This window comes from Heterocephalus glaber, unplaced genomic scaffold (genome assembly GCF_053883595.1).
Source record: "Heterocephalus glaber isolate CG9 unplaced genomic scaffold, H.glaber_assembly_v1.0 deba00001457, whole genome shotgun sequence".
NCBI classification, from domain to species: domain Eukaryota; kingdom Metazoa; phylum Chordata; class Mammalia; order Rodentia; family Bathyergidae; genus Heterocephalus; species Heterocephalus glaber.
Window position 1 is genome coordinate 14,324,082 of NW_028258305.1, and position 18,271 is coordinate 14,342,352.

The following is an 18,271-nucleotide window of genomic DNA, read 5'->3' on the forward strand; positions in this document are numbered from 1 at the left end:
GTGTAGCAGACATCCCTGCCCAGTACTACTGGGCTATAAGTGGCACATGCTTCTTGATTTCCACAATTTGGTTATATTGTTTTATTTTTTTGTTTTGTTTTGTTTGGTACTGGGGATCAAACTTGGGACCTTGCACTTTTGAGGCAGGCGGCAGAACCACTGAGCTAAATCCCTGGCCCCAGTTATATTGTTTTATATCAGGAGTCAGACTGAAGCCCTACATGACTCAAATGGGCATGTCAGATGGCAGACTGGGTGAGTACAGCTCCTCCCCCAGCGGCTGCCACAGAGACCTACGACCTAGTCTGTGAAGTGGCAAGGCTTTGCTGAGTTATGTGCAGCTGAGGTCAGTGTGACCCCAGTTAAAATCCTCTCACCTGAATTATGGCTTCTCACTGACCCGATGGGTTGCTTGCTAATTGCACCTGATCCCAGTAGCAGTTTGTTCTATCCAAGCAAGATAAGTACGTCTCCTCCTTTTACAGCCCTGCTTAGTGCTATCATGCCAGATGTTTGGCCCTATATCATTAGATGTCTTCAAAGCATACCCTGCTCACTTTCTTGCCATGCTTGCAAACAGTAAACACTGGATGTCCTTGAGAGCCATTGTCTGTGCTGCTCAAAGCAGCACTGATCAGCCCCAAGACCCAGCTCTCTCTAAGACTCCTTTCTTTCCTTTATTCTTATTAGCCTTGTGTTGTATTGCCTCACTGGAGACCAGGAACCACTGCAGGGGTCTCTGGTGACATCCCCTTTCCCATTCCCTATAAATGATAAGATACTTATACCTGTATCTGATAATTTCTGCTACTCCATAGGACCTTCTTGCCTTTAGAACATTGCTTCAAACCTGGGGTCTGCTACAAGGAAAGAAGGGATTTCTCTCTTCCACTCTCCTTTCTTTAGATCCAACTGAGTTTCTCCTATGGTTTTCAGCAACACTACAAGGATATATTTGTCCTCTGGGAAAATTGATTCAGGGCTAGAGATTCAATTATTTAAAAAAATTTGGTGGGAATTAAGGCTGTGCATTAAGGAACCACATCCATTCTACAAAGAGATGGTCCAGGCTACAACTAAAAGTGCCTCAACTCTACCCAGGCTTTGAGACTCCTCTAGGGAAGAAGGAACCACTAGGAATCAGGGGTAGGAGATGGGAGAGATAGATTTTATTGATTTTAGATTTTCATTTATTTGAACATTAACTCTCAAGGGGAAGATAATCTGATTTCAAAATTTAATTCTTTTGGATCTTGCTCTTTGGACTTTATCATGTAAGTAAGTCTTTGAACTTTCTCCCTGAGAATGTATAATGGAAGACAGATTTATATTTACATCTAGGGGTCTCTAAAATGTTCTATTTTATTTTTGGAGTAGCTTCATGTTATTATTTGCTCTCATTATTCAGAACCTCTGGTGATAGTGTAACTGGATGTAAATGAGGATCCTAAATATGAGAGTGAATTTTCAGCTTGTATTACAAGGATCATAGAGCTTAATGTGCTGTCCTGATTCAGCCCACAACCTTCTGGGGCAAAACCTAACCTAGCCAGATTTTGTGGGATGTGAGGCTGATATCACTTACAGGGAGGGAGTGGTTTAAGAACAAAAAAAACATAAAATGAATACAAAATTAGGTATAAGGTCTTGGACGGGGCTTGAGGAAATGAGGGGACCTGAACCTCCAGCTCTGTGACCATCCTATCTCTCTGGGCCCACAGAAACAGCAACCCAAAGAAACAGTGGCTCGCCTATAAATACTGAAATAGGACTCTCCCTGTAGGCAGGCTCTCCTCCCTAGGACAGCTACACCCCAGCAATCTCAGAGCAACTCATCTAAGACCATTTGGTTATTCACAGCAGACTATTTTTGAGGATGTCTATGGCTTCCATTGTAACCAGATTTTAATGACAATATGTCTAGATTAAATTCTACCTCACCTATAAACACTTATTAGCAAGCAGGCATAAAGCAGTCCTACAACCAGCTCTGAGGACTCAGTGAAGTCCCAGCTCCAACCTGTGCGTGTAAAACCAACTAAATGCAAATGGGATGATATTTTGGTGGCAGGATGTAGTCAGAGTCAGGCACAAGTCTTCTCGGCCAGTGGCTAAATACAGGCAGTTTTGAAACCAAGCATTGGGAGCTATCCTAAAGGGAGTAGACCATTGAGTAGCTTATTAAACTTTTTAATTTTGTTACTGTCGTTTCATGGGGGTTTTTTTTGGAGGGAGGGGATAACTTTTAAATTTGATGCAATTTTAAACCTTTTAGATTAGTACAAAGGACTCCTGAATATCCTTCATCTAGATTTAACAATTGGATGTACTTTTCCTATATCGTTCCCTCTATGCATAGTCTTTTTCCCAGCCAGGAAAAAATGGAGATATCATTCCCTTTTGTCACTAAATATTTCAATGTTTTTCTAAGAATGAGGACATTCCTCTGCATTAGAGCAGTGTTAAAATCAGGAAATTTAACATTGATGAATATAAAACTTTTAATCTAATGTATAGTCCATATTCAAATTTTGCCAATGCCTCAGTAATGCCCTTTATGGCTTTTTGCTGTTGTTGTTGTTCCAGGATCCATTCCAGGGGCACATACTGTATTTAGTAATCAAATCTCTTTTGCGTCCTTTAATCTATATCAGTTTCTAAGTCTTTTTCCCCATCCTTTTCTTGACCTTGATATTTTTGAAGACTAAAGGTCAGTTTGGAGAATGTTCCATGTGTAGATTTATCTGCTATTTCCTCATAATTAGCTTAAGCTTGCATTTTTGGCAAGACTGGTATAGAAATGATGTTTGTTTTTCTCAGTACATCATATTAGGAGGCACATGAAATTTGTGTGCCCCTATATTAGTGATGATAATTTTGATGGTTTTGAGGCAGGAGATTAGGGCATGGCAAAGGGGCCGGACAATAGGGTGTGATCTGTCAATCACAGAAAACTGTCAAGTCACTGTCAGGGTGCATATGCAGAACAACTCCTGAAGGTACAGATCTGACTTTGAGAGAAGATATGAAAAACAGTGATGACTGACTTCAGGGCCACTTGTTCTCTTGTTTTTATAGTGTCCCATCCTGTGTGCAGGATGTACCTTTACTTTTCTCACTTCTTTTTACCCTTCACTTCGTTCTCTTTTTCTTCTTTTACTTTAAATAGACATTGTATTTTCAAGTTCATCAATTGTTCCATCCAATTCTTTGAATGGGACATCAAGAGCCTGGAACCACTGAACACCACACCATCCAGCAACAGCTTGGCTAAGGTAGGAAGCTCCAAGATTCTTACTCTCCTCTTTGTAATTAGTAAGCAATATCTGGGGAGATACTTTGGGACTATGTAAATATATAATTTTGTTCTAAAACTCTCCCCACTATTTTGGGTAACACTGACAATATTCTAATTCCACCATTTCTTTTGTTTATTGTTGAATTTCTATTATAAGGAAAGAACTTTCTGTTCTCGATTTATTCACTTATTTGTATTAGTATGAATTCATGGAATTTTATTTTATTGGCTAAAATCTACTCTGGCTAAAATTTTATACTTTGTTTAGGTAAGAGTGGGACTGTCTGTAATTTTTTTTTTTTTTGGTACTGGGGATTGAACTCAGGACCTTGCGCTTGTGAGACAGGTGGCGGAACCACTGAGCTAAATTTCTGGCCCAGACATGAGGATCATTTTTGGGGGGCAGGTACTGGGGATTGAACTTGGGACCTTGTGCTTGCGAGGCAGGCAGCAGAACCACTGAGCTAAATCCCAGATTGTCTGTAATTTTCAGTCCACATCCTACATACTATTCATTTGGGCTAATGACTTAAATTTTGCTAATTAACCTACTCTCTATGGCTAATCAGAGTTTATAAAGATAGCTCAAACACTTTTAGTAGCCTAATGAACTTGGAATGCATAGTTCTAGCTTAGGAGATCTGAATACTCCCAGAGGGTAGATTAAAGCAAACATGAATATTTATACCACAGCCCTTCACAGTGGTTAAACTTGAAAGGCCAACAGAACAAAAAGTTGGATAATGTTAAGGGAAATGTACCCACCCCCTTGGGAGATAAATTAGTATGGTTTCTGATTTTTGTACCCTACTTTTTTTTTAGTACTAAGGATCAAACTCAGGACCTTGCACTTGCCAGGCAGGCATGGTGCCACTGAGCTGCATCCTCAGCCCTGTACTTTACTTAAAGTAGAGTGGTACATTTGATGTCTCTGTAGGACTTCATGCTTGTAGAAGAATTATTTAAAAATTAGAATGTTTTTTATTATACCGTTCTACTTAAAATGTGTTTCTTACTAACATGTTTCATGGTTTATCCCCCCAAACTATGAATTAACCAAATTCCTAAGCAATTTAACTTTTTCAAAAATAAAGTAATCCCTCCCAAAGGTGCTTTGTGAAGTCTCAAGTGGCTGAGTTAATGGTCATTTGGCTGGAAAACAATCTTCGTGAGTACATGTGGTCCCTAGGGTGCAGCTTCCTTGTTACTCGGCTTCTTACAAAGTCTCCATCTCTGACAGGATGTTTTGATCTGTGAGGACCCTTAACCCTGGAAATGATGACCAGGCCTCCAAAGCTCAGCCTCTTATTCCAGTGAAAAGGTCTTTTGGGGCTGGGATGTAGTTTAGCAGTTGAGTGCTTGCCTAGCAGGCATGAGGTCTTGAGTTTGAAAATCAGAAACACACACACACAACACACACACACACACACACACACACACACACACGGCTCTTTATGGTCTTGTAGAAATGAAGAGATGGAAGGCTGTAGCTGAGCATGGAGCATTCCACAGACACATTGAATCTCAGTACTCGAGGTTGTGGTAGGAGGATCACAAGTTTGACCTCAGCCTGAGGAAACTAGAGACTCAGTGGAATAGAAAATTGAAAACTCTCAAAATATAAAAAGGGTTGGGGATGTTGCTCAATGAAAAGGTCTGGTGTTCAATCCCCAGTACTGAAAGAAGAAAATTAAAAAACTGTAAGCTGAGGGATGTCAGAATAAGGAAAACAGTTGAGCTTGGCTGGGCCTCAGAAGATGCCTGTGTAGTTCAGAGCCTGGAGGAGAGGGAGCCATAGTGCTGAGGAAAGGATGGCTAAGGAGTGGAACTCAGATAGTGTGGAGAATCAGAAGTCAGAGGACACAGCAGGGATGGAAGGCAGAGAACAAAGGGGCCCTGTGGCCAATTGAGGGGGCTAGGGATAGAAATCTGGCCTGTTTCGGCAGGAACCCATTAGTTCCCACAGCCTGTCTTCACAAGCTTTGCCTCTGGAGGAGATTAAGGAAACCATCTGCATGGGCTGTGGGCTGGGGCCCCATCTCCACCTTTTAAAAACATTAAACATGGGCATGGATTTTATCCTGAGCTATGACTTACTTTGCCATGTTTCTGAGGCTACAGAGTTTCCAGATAGTTGTAGGATCCTTCCATTCTCCATTCCCTCCTTTCTCTGTTCTTTATTTCTTTCTTCTCTTCCTTCCAGATCTTTTTACATTTCTTTATTTTTTTTTGTTTCATTTTTTTGAGACAGGGTTTCTCTGTGTAGTTCAGGCTCGCCTTGAACTCACTATATAGCCCAAGCTGGTCTCAAATTCATGGCAGTCCTCCTCCCTCAGCCTCTTGGGTACTAGGAGTACAGGCATGTGCCACCACATCTGGCATATCTTCCTTTCACATCTTTATTGTCCCCATCTTGTACTCTTTATCTGATTTTGAATTTGATCCAAGAAGGGCTTTCTGAGCAGTGACAGATTTGTGAAGCTAGTGAATCAGATACCTGCCAGTGTCCAATTATGTTTGTGTGGGAGGTGTCTCTGAAAAACTGTGACTTTAGATTTGTGTGGCTGTTGAGGGACTGTGACATGGGCTTTGTGGCACCTTCTCTAAAGCCCACCATTAGGTGATGCTTTACACACATGAGCCTCCCTCCTGGCTGACATTAGTTCCATAACCACTGTTTCTCAGCTGCCCAGAGAAAAGCAGGAAGAGCCAAAATGGGGAACATCAAGTAGACAGTGTAGTCTGAGGATGTGGCTGCTGGAGAGAGATGTCAGAATTCAAATTCCTAGATGCTGTCTGTACCAGCATGTAACTCAGTTTCCTTCTCTTTACAATCAAGACATTACCTCACAGACCTGCTTTGAGGGAGGAAGAGATAACTCAAGAGCTTTGCATACTGCCTGCCTCCATGTTACAGCCACTATACCTGTTATTATTAGCAAGATAAGGCCATTCTGTCTGGAGAAGAGCAAAGAGTGGAAAAGAGCAGGACCGATTAATTGTTCAGAGTCCCATATCTAAGTCACTGGCTGACTTTTGCACATCAGTTGTTCTGGCAGGCTCAGATCTAGCTTGAGTGCCTCCTCATTTCTCAGCAAAGTCCCTCTCCCTTTTCCTGTGGTATGTTCACACTCACACCTCCACTGGCCAGTGCCATCCTGCACAAAACACTCTTTCTAAGCATAAGACATCAAGACAACTGAACAAAGATTGGGCAGGTGGACAGGTTAGTCATTGGGTCAGGCAGACTTTGTCGTGGGCGGAGACAGGTGGAGAGTCCCCACAGTCCTGGGCCTGGCTCTCCTGAAGACGCAGAAGGTTGTGGAAGAATCAGATAGAGACCAAAAGCGTAGAAGCAAAGTTGTACTTTTATTCAGCAAGCATGCAAGAGTACAGCTGCCTTCTCTCAGAGAGATAGGCAAGGGTGCCCGAAACAGAGCCACCACTGAAGAGGGGCGTTCAAGATGCTGGTTTTATAATAGTTGGGGCCTATCTTGGCTCTCTGGGCTGAGGGTGCCCCTACTTGATTGGTTAATGATTAACTTAGCTCGTTACTAGGGACAACAGGGAAGGGTATTTTCAGGGGCCTTTTACATCTTAGGGCCAAGGTGTTTTCCTTTTGATCTTAGCAAACCAAGTTTTGCAGCATACAGCATGAAAAGGCGGTGCAACCACAGACCGTCAGCTTTTTAGGGGTGGTTAAGCCTTTTCTGCCAGCTATCTGAACTCCTTCAGCAGCGAGGGAGGGTGTCCCTCATCTCTCCCTGCCTACGGGTCTCTATCCCTACAACTTCATTAAAGCTTCAGACACTCTTGAGACACTGTGGTCTTGCTTCTGCCAGCTCTGCCTTGGCTGTCTCCCATCTCTGTGGTGACACTTCTGGTCTCAGCCATAACAATACCTCAGAAACTATAGTATCTATTTCCAGGGTCATTGTGAGGTTAGAGAAAATAAAATGAGTCAAATGCTAAAGACAGCACCTGACACATGCAGATAGTACTTGCAAATGTTGGCTCTTAGTCACAGCCAGTAAGGTAATGGCACTCTTCTTGGTTGGGATCCAAGTGCTACCAGGAAAATCATGGAATAGAACATACAAGCTCTCCATTCATTCCAGCACCCAAGGATCTGAGCTATGAAGGGGGCCTTCTGGTTGTTTCCACAGAACCACGCCCCCCTCCCCTCTCCCAGACACAACTGTGAAAGGAATGATGGAAATGTCAAATGTCACGAGTTAAAAGACAACATAAGGACAGGTTCATCATTGCAAACTGTTCTCCTATGGAATTTAAGTTCTTTCCTCTTCTGGACCCTGACTCAGGACCCCTAGCCCTGTCACTCTCTAATCTACCACAAAGCATTTAGGCACATGGGGCATCCATGCTCTAGGTAATTTTATCTTGGCAGGGTGGAAGATAAGAAATGGGGTGCAGAGTGATGAAGTTGTACCTATCACAAGGTGGGACATCCAGGCAGTGTGCTTCCACATGGATTGTTTCTTGGCCAATTGATGCTTTATTTCCTCAGGTGACGGGCCATGGTTCAGTCAGTCTGGCCCTGAAATCACATTCACAGAGGCTGAGTAAGCTGGATAAAGAAATCAAATCACAAGCACCCAGAAAATACAGGACCCTACAATCCACAAGGAGCTGTGATAGATGGTAGCAGAAAGAGGTCTGGCTTGTACACCAGTGAGTGCTGGTTCAGGCAGACTCACTGAGTATGACTGTCTTAATTAGGGCTGTAGGACAGTCCCCTAAAATGGAGACTCTGGATAGGAGATTAAAGCCTTGAGAAATTATTACCCTCACAAAATTAAGCATGAAGAACAGCAACCTTGGAAACAATTCACTGTAACAGAGACTAAAATGAAATTCAAAGTGGAGGAGATTCCCAGGGAAGAAGCAGGACTTGGTCTCTGCTCCTGTAGAGAAAGCTCTCAGGTCCAGCCCAACCCCAGACTGTGGAATGCAGAATGCCTCACCTCATGGAGAAACTCCCTTTCCCTTTAGTGAGTCAGTTTCAGGAAACTCCACTAATGTCCCGCCCCCTCTATTCCCACTGCCAGACACAATGGGTCTCCCAAGTGTGATAAATATCGAAAGGGACCAGGGAAGGTCAAGTGGAAACTTGTGCAAGCCTACTCTCCTGTTATGGCTCTAACATGGCTGCCCTCCAGGGTGTCTGCCCTGGGACAAGACACAGAGCCAGGACTCAGCAAGGAATAGCTACAGGCCTTGTGGGCACACAGTGTGGGCAAGGGAGTGAAAAGTCCTTCCATCTTCTCTTGAGTCTCAATTTGAGTACTGCTTATCAATGTCCTCTTCCAACTAGGAGTTGGCTCTGACCATAAGAAAACCAAACCCCAATAGTTCACAGCAGGTTAGAAAGGCATGTTGACAACCAATGGTTGGGGCAATGAACCCCAGGTTCCTTAGGAAACCAAGCCACCAGGAAGCTTGACCAGGAAGCACCCCTGCGGAGAAGTGAGAATCAGGAGCTAGCTTGGGATAACTTGACTTCTACCCATTATCACCAGCCATCTCAGGCTGAGTATCAGGGGTGTGGTGCTGCCACAGCCTGAGTGGAAATATCCTGGATAGTAGGTAAGAGAAGAATCAGTTTCTCACACATCTTGATCCTCAAGTGTATAAACAGGAAAGAGCAGGTCCCTCTTGCAACTTTTCCTTTAGAAGAAGGCTGACTCTCCACAGTAAACAAAGCTATAAACAGGATGTAACACTGTTTCTCATAGCCAGGACAGTTAGATTTGTCTTTTACAAACTGGAGAACTCATGTTTTCTAGGGTGGCCTGTGTTAAATTTGGACTTACACCTTGACTTTTAAGTTCACATTTATTTCTCCCTTGGGAAATCCTTATTCAGTTCTGAAAGCAATGTGTTGTTTAAGTGCTTGACCCCCCAAAATGGGGAAAGAGAAACCAGTGTCAATGTGTACATATACCCATATTAGGACACACAACACAACAAGGGAAAGAGCTTTAGACAACCAAGATGTGTAGGAGCACAGAGATCACACTGCTTGGATATATAGCTTCAGATGCTTCCCAGGTTACAATGGGATTGTGTCCCAGTAACATCCATCATAAACTGAAAATATTCTAAGTAAAAATGTATTTAATACACCTTACTAGGGACATTATGGCAACACAGTACATGACACAACAAAACGTTTTAAAAAGTTCTCAGTACATGTAGGCATTCTTTTATCCCAGAAAAATGACCTATGTTCACATAAAACCTCATACATTTATGTTTACAGCCGTTCTATTCTTAAAACCACAAATGGAGACAATCCAGATGCTCTTCAGTAAGCGACTGGGTACACAAACTCTGGTACATCCATACCATAGCTTATTATTCAGTAACAAAAAGGACTGAACTATTGACACATGAATATTACTTTGCAGAATCTCCAGAGAATTACACCAAACTGGGGGTGCTAAAAGGTTTCATCCTGTACAATTTCATTTATACAACACTGACAAATTCTTTTAGCGATGGAGAAGATTGGTGGTTATGAGAGATTAGAGGGAGTGGAGGTAGGAAATGAGTGCCAGTATTCTAGACATGTTATCTGAAAAAAAAAGTCTGAGGGTATACCTGTAGTTTATTGTGGAGATGCAGGGTACAAGCCCCAGTAATGAAAAAGTAAAAAATGAATAGATAAATGATAGATAAAAAGATTCATAGATACGTAGATAAAAATAATAAATAAGTAGCCACTGATTTACTAAGTATGAAGAAAAAGATGGGCCATAGGGTTTTCTTATCAGAGGGGCACTCTGGTGGTGGAACCCAAAGACACCTCACTTCCTTGGCAACATGTCCAAACAGAAGTTGGAACCCTTGTTACTAGGCATCACACTCTAGTAACAGCGATCTCCGAAGCTTACTTGGCTGGAGATGATCAACAGCAAACATGCTGAGCTGCTTCCCCACTTTTTGAGGCTAAAGCCTTAGGACCCGAGGCAGAGAAAGTATATACGAAAGATTGAGAAGATGGCTGACTCCATTCAGACGCCTGAGGCCACACTGCAGCAGTCACCCAACTGTCACAGCCCAAGGGAAGGTCTCCCCAGGTCCAACCACCAGTGACCTACCAAAATCAAGGTACTCATCTGAAGTTTCTCTAAGCCCAAATACCAACGAAACTGAAACTCAAAAGATCCCAGGGCAAATTTCACCAGGCCCAGAGACACCCAGTAGCTCTGGGAAGGAATTTCTGGAGGTGGCAGCAAAAAAGTTAGAGAGACAAAGCTGTCCAGAGAGGGAGGCCAAAGCCACAGCCTCCAGTCCCCAAGAGATTCTGAGGAGCCTAGTCTACATTTGCCCTGGCCAAGGCACCACTGGAAATTACGTGGCAGGGAGCTATGCCGAAGTTTGGCCAGCATGGTCAGTACAGGCAGTCAGGTCGCCCTTGCTCATCAAGCCCTTTGTACCAATTTTCTTGGACAGCCAACCTTTCTATGGTCCCTTCTTCCCGGCCGCCTCCACAACCCACACTTGCACCTGACAGACCTTGCTTAAGGGAAGAGATATGACAAAATATTTTGAGAGTTCCGTCTCCTTTGAGGACAATGAAGTTCAAGACATCTGGTCTTTTGACAATAAACTGCTTTTCACCACAAAATGGGTAGATGAGGAGGGAGACCTGAATATTGTATAATCTCACTTGGAGTTAGAAGACTTTAAGCTTTTTGAGCTAAACAAGGATTCTGAACTCTTAATTCATGTATCACCTTGTATACCAGAACATCCTAAAATACCTTGTCCAGAAGATAAATCGATCTATCCCAGGTGCATGCCTCTGGGGAAAGCTTTATTGTGCAAATGGCCATATTTTTCAAGGCAAACGTTTCAACAAAGAGTGCTCATTGTGCCATGTGCACAGATCGTACAGGGGGACTTGGATGACAGATATATGTGTATCAACTGTAAGCTCTTGGTTCATAAGAAGTGCCACAAACTTGTCACAATTGAATGTGGGCAGTATTCTTTGCCACTGGAACCCATGATGGCAATACATCAATCAGCCATGGCTTTAGATCCTGCACAGACAGCAATCCCACATAATCCTAAAAGTCATGAGGTTTTGGAATAAGTGGCAGTGAACACCAGGGAAAGTGGTAAAGCTTCATCCAGTTTAGGTCTTCAGGATTTTGATTTACTCCGGGTAATAGGGAGAGGAAGTTATGCAAAAGTACTGCTGGTTCAATGAAACAAACAAACAAACAAAAACATCATATCTATGCAATGAATACTGAAAAAAAGAGCTTGTCAACATCGATTGGGTACAGAGAAGCAAATTTTGGAGCAGGCATCTAATCATCCTTTTATTGTTGGACAGCATTCTTGCTTTCAGACAGAAAGCAGACTGTTCTTTGTTCTAGACTATGTAAATGGAGATCTTATGTTTCATATGCAGCAACAAAGAATACTTCTTGAAGAACATGCCAGGTTTCACTCTGCAGAAATCAGTTTAGCATTCAATTATCTTCATGAGTGAGGGATATTTTAGAGAAATTTGAAATTGGACAATTACTGGACTCGGAGGGCCACATTAAACTATTGTGTGTGTAAGGAAGGACTACAGCCAGGAGATAGGACCAGCAAATTCTGTAGCACTACTAATTACCTTGCTCCAGAAATTATAAGAGAAATTATGGTTTCAGTGTTGAGTGGTGTACCCTTGGAGTACTAATGTTTGAGATGATGGTTGGAGAGTAGAGCGCTACGATACAAAATGTTGCTCTCAAAACACAATCATCCTTTGCAAGTTATTTTGGAAAGAAAAATCCACACACCGTGTTGTCGGTAAAAGCTCCAAGTGTCCTGGAGAGTTTTCTGAAGAAGAACCCAAAGGAATGACTGGGTTATCATCCTGAAACAGGATTTGCTGATGTTCAGGAGCATCCATTCTTTCCAAATGCTGACTGTGACATGATGGAGCAAAAGCAGGTGGTGCCTCCCTTTACACCAAATATTTCTGGAGAATTTGGTTTGGGCAACTTTGATTCTGTTTACTAATGAACCTGTTCAGCACACTCCAGATGATGATGACATTGTGAGGAAGATTGATAGATATGAATTTGCAGGTTTTGAGTATATCAATCATTTATCCATGTATGAAGAAGAATGGGTCTGATCCTCATTTTTCAACTATGCATTTTGCTTATGTTTCTGTTTAATGCATGAAAAACCTTGTTACCAGCTTGGATTCAATTAACAATTTCATAATTGTCTGGAAGTTAATTTTAATTTTTTGTAGTTATATTTAGATGTAATACTTGATTTTTAGTCTATAGAGAATATTGAATTTTTTTGTTGATAGAGCTTTTTATGATTTGACATAATAATGAAGTAATTGCTTGTTAACCAAACTTGTAAACATATTCCATTTGTTGAGTTTAGACAGAATGTCTAATATTTTTTATTATTTACTATACAGAAAAATGTGTCATTTAAGTAGAACGTCTTTATATAGTCTTCAGGGAAATCCAAAAAATAATATTTTGAATAAATTTGCAGAAAACACATTTATCTCCTATCTCCTTAGATTTTTTTTATTTAGTAGGATAACACATGAAATACATAGAATTCATTTCAGGGGCAGAGTTCTTCAAACTATTTTTATTAAAATTAGTGGCTAGCAATTTATTATTTAAAGAGTTGCCAGACATATCATTCCTGTTTTAGTACCATTTTTATGCAAAGAACTTGAAAAGTAACCATCATCATCTAAATAAGTTACAATGGTACAGTCTTAAGTTTAATTTTAGGTAAGCTATCTAGTTTTAAATTTAGAATGATTTAAAATTTGTAGTTTAGTAAATTATCTTTTTATCCTTTTTTGAATGCCTCATTTCATTAGAAATGTAACTTTTCCAAAGTTTGTAGTCATATATTATCTTTTCTTCAAATAACTAAGTTGAAAGTAATGAAAACATCAAAGGAAAATGTTTATACACATTCACATGCTCATTTGTGAGGTATATATATGTTTCTGTTAATCCCTGGAACTTGTTTTAAAACAAAAAGTATTCACAACATAAACTTGAGAGAATTCTGACATGTTAGATATATGTTTATGATCTTGCTTTTAAGTGTTGCTCATTGCCATTTGGGCATTTCAGGAAGTAAAATAATCACATAGGGCATTTGTTTAAAATGTTTATTACTGAGCTTACATTAGAAATTTTGGGGGCCTTTAGACCTCATTTTGAGAAACGCATTCTTCAAGTTAAATAGTAGTAGGAAGTGTATTCATGGCATATTTTAGAGTGGTATAAGCAACAATTTACAACTTTATGTTTTTGAATTTTAAATGAATGACTTTGTCAGCTATTTTCCCTGCTCTTCCCAATAAAATCTTATTGGTTTCCTACCAGTGATATGCAAATGATGAGCATTTTTCTTTGATGAGGTTTTAAACTTTATTCAGGGTAGTCTTTTGTTTTTAAAAATTTTAAATAGTAAGATTTAATGTGCATATTTTATGCAGAATTGCATTACAAATATTTTTAACTGTGTTCCATTTACTGCAGTCTTTAAGTGTCATTCTTTTCATATTATATGGAAGTTCTCTCAAAATACTCACCAAGGCTATAAGGCAGCTTACAGTCAGAATGGTTGGCATTTTGGTATTCTAGGAAATAATTTATTTTGCTTAAGCCTGTGGTCAGATCACTTTATGCATGTGCAGCCTGGATTAAATTTCAAGTACCTTGTTCAGTGCTGGTACATTTACTTTATAAATTTGTTTTGATTTTATCATGTAGAATATACCTTGGTCATCAGAATGTAATCTGTATTTGTGTACTTTCTTTTTCATGTTAAAAACCTTTAAATAAAACATTTAATACACATCAAAAATATTCTGGGCATGATAAAATACAATAGTGTTGCAAGAAGCTTCATTTAGACAAACTGACTAGAGTATTATTTCTTACAACTGCAGGTGAGGGAACTGTATTCTTTCTTAGAACTACTGTACAAGCACTGCAAAATAAAATGTTTAACTAAAAAAATAACAGCCAGGAATGATGGCGTACACCTGTAGTATCACACTCAGGAGGCTAGGTGGAAGGATTATTTGAGCCTACGAGTTTGAGACTAGCCTAGGCAACATATTGAGACCCCCATTCAGACCCCCAAATTCAAAGACCCAATTCAAAAATGGGCATCTGAAATGAACAGACATTTCTCAAAGAAGTAAAAGCAGCAAATAAATATATGAAAAAATGTTCAACATCATTGGTCATTCAAGAGATGCAGATGAAAACAACACTGAGATTCCACCTAACCCCAGAAAGAATGGCTGCTATCAAGAAATCATCCAACAACAAATGCTGGCAGGGCTGTGGGGAGAAAGGAACCCTTCTCCATTGTTGGTGGGAGTACAGACTGGTGCGACCACTGTGGAAGTCAGTATGGAGATACCTCAAAGAACTAGGGCTAGAAATTCCATTTGATCCAGCTATTCCCCTGCTGGGTATCTTCCCAAATGAATTAAAAGAATCATACCAGCGATATATGTGCACCCATGTTTATAGCGGCACAGTTTGTAATAGCTAAAGCTTGGAAAGAGCTCAAGTGCCCATCAACTGGAAACTGGATAAAGAAGATATGGGTTTTTAATAAAATGGAGTACTACTCAGCCATAAAGAATGAGAAACTAGAGACATTTATAGCTAAATGGATGCATATTGAAATAAATAGGACACACGTGTAAACACCGAATAGTTTCTCTAGTGTGAGAAACTGAAAGTATAAATAAGGATTAAAATGATTAAAATGAATAATTGATAATTTGAAATAGGAAGAAAAGGTCCAAAGCGGTAGGGGTAGTGGAAAAGAAAGAAGGGAAAGGAAAAATTACGAGAAAAGGAAAAAATGGAAACAAAGTCTTTGTAAATAGGGAAGGGTGGAGGGGGTGAAAGGAGCACAGGGAATGGGGAAAAAATAAGAACCAAGACACATCATGTACAGGTACAAGCACCCAATGATAAATGTAAATGTACCGCATACCTAAAATGTACCAGTAAAAGAATTTAAGCAAAAATAAAACAAAACAAAACAAAAAAAACAAATAAGCTGGATATGGTGGCACATGCCTATAATTCCAGCACTCTGGGAAGCTGAGGCCAGAGGATCAAAAGTCCAAGCCCAGCCAGGGCAATTTAGTGAGACTGTCTCAAAATAAAAAAGGCTGGGGATACAGCTCTATGTGAAGGCCCTTGGTTCAATCCCCAATACTGCAAAACAAAACAAAACAAAACAAAACACATCAAATAAAAAATAAGAAATGCTCTCAGTAATTTTATTGGTAGTATTATAGTATTAGTATCGCTATGCTGAGTTTATATAATATGGGATAAAGCAAATGAGTATCTCAAAAAAAACAAAAATAAAAACCAACATAGGTTCCCTGATGGATAGTGCTGAGATGGAAAATGAAAGATTTCATTAAAATGGTAAATGGTGAGGGTGTGTAGTGAGAATTGTCTTCTGAACCCTCACCAAAGTTACTCCATCTTACAGTGCACATGCCCTCAACCATCTAGCTGTTCAGTGGACCCCAGTCAGGTGCTACAGGCTGTGCCAGACTGCAGCAAGAGGTCATCCAGCATGGTGGCTGGACAGTGCTTATTGAGATGGGAGGGGAATGGAGTGCAGACTTTCCCCAAAGAACTTTCTTGCTTTTGATCCTACATCTGTTGTTTTAATTAGTACTCTGTAAATCCAGTAGCCTAAGGAGGTTCCCTCTGAATTGAGGCCAGCCTGGTCTACATTGTGAGCTCAGTCCCAGCCTGGACTACATATGGAGACCATGTCTCAAAAAACCAACCAACACCCCCCCCCCTCAAAAAAAACCCTCTCCCCCTGCTTGCTTCCTTTTAATGTTTCCTGGCCACCATGGACAGTTTCTTCTTTGTGATGCCCCTCTGCCATTTGCCATTCTGCTATGGAGCCAGCCAGCTATGGACTGAAACCTCTATGAACTATTACTCCAGACCCTGAGCCACCGATAACTCTTCAAGACAATACTTGCCACAGAATACATGCTAAACAATCATCTATTGAACAAATGTGGCTGGAAACCAAATTATCAATTTTAGCAGATGCATAATAGTCTTATATTAGATTCAGGTAAATGAAAACTCCAAACATTTTTTACATAAATTGATGTCAAAGCTATTTGTCTGCACCTTGTGTCTTGGTAACTGTATGGTCAATAGAGTTTTAAAATGTTTTAAAACCCAAATAAAGGTGATATTTATCGCTGTGCAGTTGCATCTAGGAGATTCCAGCCTATTTTGCACTTAGCTGAAATTTTTTTTTTTTTTTTTTTTGAGATAAGGTCTCCCTGTGTAGTTAAGGCCAGGCTTGTAGCCAGGCTGGCCTTGAATTTATGGAAATCCTCCTGCCTCAGCCTCCTGATTACAAGTGTGTGGCACCATGCCCAGAAGTTGAAATAATTTTTAACTGTGGCCTATCATTTGTCATGTTTGTTATTCTTAATTTAACTGCACAAAAGCTACATATTCCTTCAATATTTTCATATGAATCAAACAGCCAAATGTAGATTGTAACAGCAAGAAGAGAAGACTTTGGTCACCTCATTGTTTGCTAGAATCACTTGATGAATTTTGGAGAAAGGATTGGAGATGTCTGAGCCGGCCCTGAGCTCTTCTTTGAAGTTGTTTCTGTGCAAGACAAAGATGTTCTCATTCACAAGCACTAAGTGCCTCTGAGGAGCACCCTAGTGATGGTGCAGCTGTGCCTATGCTTGGAGAAAGACATTAGCCATGCAAGGGGTGGAATATTATCAGAGGCCGGACTGTGGGCACATAACAAGCCAGATTCTTCCATCAGTTTTACTAATGGAATAAAGGTGAAAAATACAGGAGATTTTTTTTTCAAAAAAAAAAAAAACCCCAACAAAAAACCCCTCTAAACCAGTAGCCTAGCACAGAAGGGATGGGGACTTTGGTAGTGACATCATCCATAAGTTGTCCAGTGCTCCGTAAGTAAGCCCCAATGAAAGTAAGCCCCAATGAATGCATTTTACTCGCCAAGCTGGACTTGTTGTATTTGTTCTTTGGTGCACTGGGCCCCTTTTAGTTGAGGCAGATGTTTCTCTTTTTTTTTTGGTACTGAGAATCAAACTCAGGGCCTTGCACTTGCCAGGAAGGCACTGTGCTACATCCCCTGCATTAGATGTTTCTTTTACACTCCTTCAGGAAATCTGTGCAACATGAGCAATGTTTGAGCCTTTTTTTCTTTCTTTCTTTTAATGTTTTTTGGGTTATGGGCCATGCTTAGAAAGATCCACTCAAAATTATAAAATATATTATTAAAAAAAGGAAGATTTCACCTGAATAAAACCCAATAAATACTTAAGTCCATGGATCCATACTTTTTTTTAAAAAATTGCTTATCTTCAGAAGATAGAAACTAATGCATTATAAATGATAGAAGTGGGCCAGGGATTTAGCTCAGTGGTGCTGCCGCCTGCCTCACAAGCACAAGGTCCTGAATTCGACCCCTGGTACCAAAAAAAATTAAAAAAAGAAAATAAATGATAGAAGTCATGGCAAAGTAATGTAAAACAAGAAATAGTATGAGAAAGACTCAAACATTTTCCTAAATGAACTGTACCAATAGATGAAGGGAAATATATATATATATATATATGTATAAAAGTATATGAATATATATAAATTTCACTTATACAGAGAAATACAATTTTGTAATGCTAAGGATCAAACCCAAGGTCTCACACATACTGGGCAAATGCTCTACTACTAAACCACATCCCCATCCATCATGTTTCTTTACATAAGTAACTAACAAATGAAAAGAACATTTCCAAGGAAAATATAGCAAGACTTCTGTACCCAACCAATTCTAAAAGTGCCAGAAACTTGGTGAGAAGATAACACTGTA